The following is a 4,588-nucleotide window of genomic DNA, read 5'->3' on the forward strand; positions in this document are numbered from 1 at the left end:
ATCATCCCAGTCTCTCTGTCCGGTTCCATCGTGCATCCCGGTGAAAAAAGAACCTGCGACCCACTTAGTCTGTCACACTGTCAAATTACAGTCTAATTGTTGACGTCTATTTATTTGTGTATGAGGGAGGACGGTGACGATGCTGGACAGACGCCAGCGTTAACTTTGCAGCAGGAGATGAACCCACTGGGTGTTCCTGTGGTGGAGAACATCTGTAACAACACTGGCATTTCTCCTCTGTGTATTAATGAAGAGTGGATGTTGGATTCCAGCAGCATGAGAGAACATAGTGCACACTCTCAATAATTGGAACATAAACCGAAGAGAGACAAAGTGTGTGAATTGTCTGTTAACATTGTGAAAATAATGGTTTAAATCAATAGACTGTGGAGCTGCAGCAGTTTAACAGCTTGAAATGGCAAGTTTGTTTTCAACGGTTTCTTGTCCTGGGATTTGCAGCCAGGACACTTTCAGTTGATTGCATTACTAAAGTCCTTTTTCAAAACCTTCTTTAACATTTGAGCCGTTTTCAATATTTTTCTCCGAGAATATTTCATGGATCTTGGTGTTGGGGAAAGAAATCTGTCATTTTGAGGTCACTGATATTTATGAGATCCAAATAAAAATCTGGATCCAGTGAGTTTGGTTTCATAGGGGACTGTGTGGCCTTATTTGAGGGATGTACTCGGCTGAACTTTAACATTGTTATGACCAATGTGTGTTTAATATCTTCCTGGAGTTTTGTTTTTATCTCATTGATGTACTTTTCTATAGCTTTATGAGAACTGCATGTTTTATTGAATCTCACAGAACTTGGTTTTACCTCCTTGTTCTCACAGAAGCCTCCTCTAAAGGCGGGTGATGGAAATCAGCAGCTACTGTAACCACTGATACTTGCATTAGAAAGATGCTTGCAGTTTGTTTATGTATCTGAAATAAGCTAAAAGCAAATACAAATAAATGACCTTTATCTGAGGTCCACAACTATTTTTCTTAAATCAAAACCCCTTTCATCGATTTTGGCCTTTTTCTATGTTCACATTTGTAGATGGCGTCTTTCCAAAATTTCTGACGTATACAAAAAGCTGTCCACTCGTTGATCCGATCACCGAGGATGGATTTTAATTCCACTTACGAACAAGGGCCACTGACCTGTTGTCCTTGTGATTGTGCTGATTTGATAGTGGCTAAGTAGATTTGCTTACACTGGACCCCTGATCTGATTTTGCTCTCATGAGTTTAAGCATTATTTGATTTTACCCCCTTCTCTTCAAATCAGTTTTGATTCTGTCCTTTTGAATCTAAATGGGACTGGTCCTTGGAGAGAAAGTGTGTAGTCACAATAATTGGAGGTTTTTATTGCCATTTAAATTTCCATTGACCATCGGATTCACATATTTCAGGCCTGAACAAATGAGGTTGTTCTGTAGAATCCAAGGTCACGGCACAGCGAGTCGTCTTCAACTGGACTGACTGAAGAAAACCGGCCTCTGTTCCTTCAGCCCCTCGTCTCTGCTTGAAACAGACCAATTAGTTTCTGGCTAATTTCACATCATATTAACATTGAAACCACTGAGAGCAGATCTAGATCGGGCGAGAGGTCAAAGCTCACCTAGGACACAGAAACCTCATCCAGGGACAGCGACTGTTGGACCTGTCGAAAGAGATGCTTGTACTTTCTCTCAGGGTTGAAAACACACTGGAAACATCTTCTGAGCCTGGAAGCTTTCACCTTTAAATCTGCTCTGTGTGGGGAAAGGATACCAACGAGCCTCAGAGCAGCCCGTGGTGTGACATGTGACTGTTTGTCCCTCGGTGGATCTTGCTTCCTGCAGAAGAGCTCAGTGGCATTTCATCCTCTCCTCTCCTACCCTCCTCTGTTCCTCTTTGCTTTTCCTCTGCACCGAACAGGACTAAACGAACCCGGCAGCAAACTGCAGGGTTGTATGAAAAATAAATGGACTTCCATCAGCATCAAACCTAGTGCATCGCAGCACCACTGAGGGGTGATGAGTGAGCTAAACGAAGGGGGGGGCCGGGAAGGAGAGAGAGCAACACGAGGTAGAGAAACAGGGTCAGCTCCAGTTTACGCAACGCCCCTCTGCACAGTGAGCCTGAGCACATGCAGCAGCAGCAGTGGCAGCAGTAGGTTGGGCTCCCACTCATCTGCGTCAGCCATCGCTACCCCCCCACCCACCCCCCCCCCTCTACCCAAAGGGTCTGTGTCCTGAAAGGAGGAGCGTGCACATCAGGAGGAACAACAGTCACACAGTGTGGTGAGTTAATCTCCTGTCCCATCTGGTGATGGTCCCAGGCATGGAGCCGGGCCTTGTTGGAGCAGGCTGCACGGCCCGAGGGCGGGTACACAAATGTGCATTATGGTGAAAACTTATCAGTCCCCCCCCCTCACACACACACACACCAACACACACACACACAGTCGCCTGTCTTGCTCCCAGTCGTCTCTCATGCAGGAGATGGAGTCGGAGACCGGACAATAACCACAACTCTAGAGATGGTTCGCCCGGGTCCTGAATAGCTCCTGTTCACTCAGGCTGTCACTTTGCTCATATTGTCGTTACGTCCCCCCCACTTCACACGACCACAGTGCCGCGTGGTGAGAGTGGCCGAGCGGACCACTTCTCCTGTCAGGCGGGGGGGGTGGTGTTAGTGCAGCTCCACAGAAACGGCCTCCATCGCCAGGAAGGGGAAAACATGGTTTTTTTCAGAATCTAAGTTTAGTTGAATGTCCATCTTGTTGTTTTGGAGACTCTGTGGTTCTGATGAGTCATTCCCTGTCAAACTGAAACCCTGACGATACTGGGATTGATAATAATATTCGATCGATGGCGAAGTAAAAAGAGCTGTTGAAGAAAAACTGATATAATCACAGGCTGAGATTGGATCAGTTAAAGATGGATTATGAAAACACACAATGAGTTGAATCCAGGATCAGGCAGCCATGTGTTCTCCTCGGTCTCTGGGAGTTCTTCTTAAATCTTTGATCCAGTTAATAAATGCTCCGTCTTGTTTTGATCTAACTCGTCCTCGTATCCCCGGAGTTCTGGCTGGTATGCAGAGCTCTGGGGAATAACACACACAGCTCTGTCTTTGTGAGAAAAAAAGTTGACTTGCATAAACTCATGGGTGAATATTTGTTGATTATTAAAAACAAAACATGGAGAAGAGGTGTGGGCACCCTTAATGGACTTTCTCAGGCAGCGGTAGATTATATCTATCTGTAGGGATATCGAGTGTGACATTTTTATTTTATTTTATTTAATATTGTTATTATTTTTACATAGGTATGAATGTTTGTGTGCGTGTTAATCTTTATTTTTTTATTTTTATTTTTTTTGTATGTATGTGTATGCAGTGAAGTTCGCCTGCATTTCCTTTTGCAACTTGTGTTTTGTAGGTTCTTATTGGAAATTAATAAAAAAACATTATTCAAATGTAAAAAAAAACATGGACCGGTGTTAAACTATTATAATAAACTAAATACAAAGGACACGTGAGATAATCATGTTTTCTTTGTTTTCAGAGCTTTGTGGATTGAACCAGCAGCTCCAGGTCCAAACCACCTGAAGATCCAGTGAGGAGCAAAATGCCAGAAAACTATCTCCAGTCCTGCAGGTAGACAAACATGCATGGCACTTAGGGTTGCAAAGGGGCGGAAACTTTCCACGGGAGTATTAAGATCGGGAATTTTGGGAATTTTGAAAAAAAGAAAAAATTGCAAATTAAACGCTAAGCAATAAAAACATCATTCAAAACTCTATTTTAAAGATGTATGGAATGCAGCACACGCTGCACGTTGCATTTCAACCCTCCATTCTTCCATCACATGCACAGATAACTCCCAGCATCCTTCACTCTACAGCAGGGCTATTGAGGCCTGTTTATTCCGTTAATAGTTTATTCCGTTAATGCAGGGCTATTGAGGCCTGCTGTAGTGTGCAGGACTAGTCAGGTAAATTTCGATGATATTACTGGGGAAAATATATTAGCATGCTGATTGAGGATTGTTCATCTGTTCATCTAGCCTATTTCCATTCATTTATCCATCAATTGTAAAATATTTTATACAGACTATTCCAATTGTTTGGCTAACTATTTACATCTCTGGCATTGCATTAGTGTTTTTTTACAAACTTTTTTCTCATCTTATTCTACAGAACAATGCCACGTGCACTCTCTCATGTGTGGAGACATTTCACCCCATCCAATGTAGAAGGAAAGGCTGTGTACATTTGCAAATACTGTGCAAAGACCTATGTTAAGAATGACACAACGATGCAGAAGCGTATAGTCAAGTGCCCAAAGTTTCCTCAGGGCTCAAATCAGCCTATGACAAAACAAAATGTTTATATTTATGTCTGTATATGACAAGGTAAATACAGTTAGTATAAATCACCCACAACATTTCCAGTTTATTCCGTTAATTCCCGTTAATTCCCATGGAAAGTTTCCAACTTTGAGTATTCCCGGAATTTTGCAACCCTAATGGAACTTGATATCTGACAAGTCATTTCTAGATAAGAACTTGATTCAAGCTGTGTGTCCTCTTCTCCTCAGCGTCTGAATC

Source organism: Limanda limanda, chromosome 6, assembly GCF_963576545.1.
Source record: "Limanda limanda chromosome 6, fLimLim1.1, whole genome shotgun sequence".
In the NCBI taxonomy this organism is placed as follows: domain Eukaryota; kingdom Metazoa; phylum Chordata; class Actinopteri; order Pleuronectiformes; family Pleuronectidae; genus Limanda; species Limanda limanda.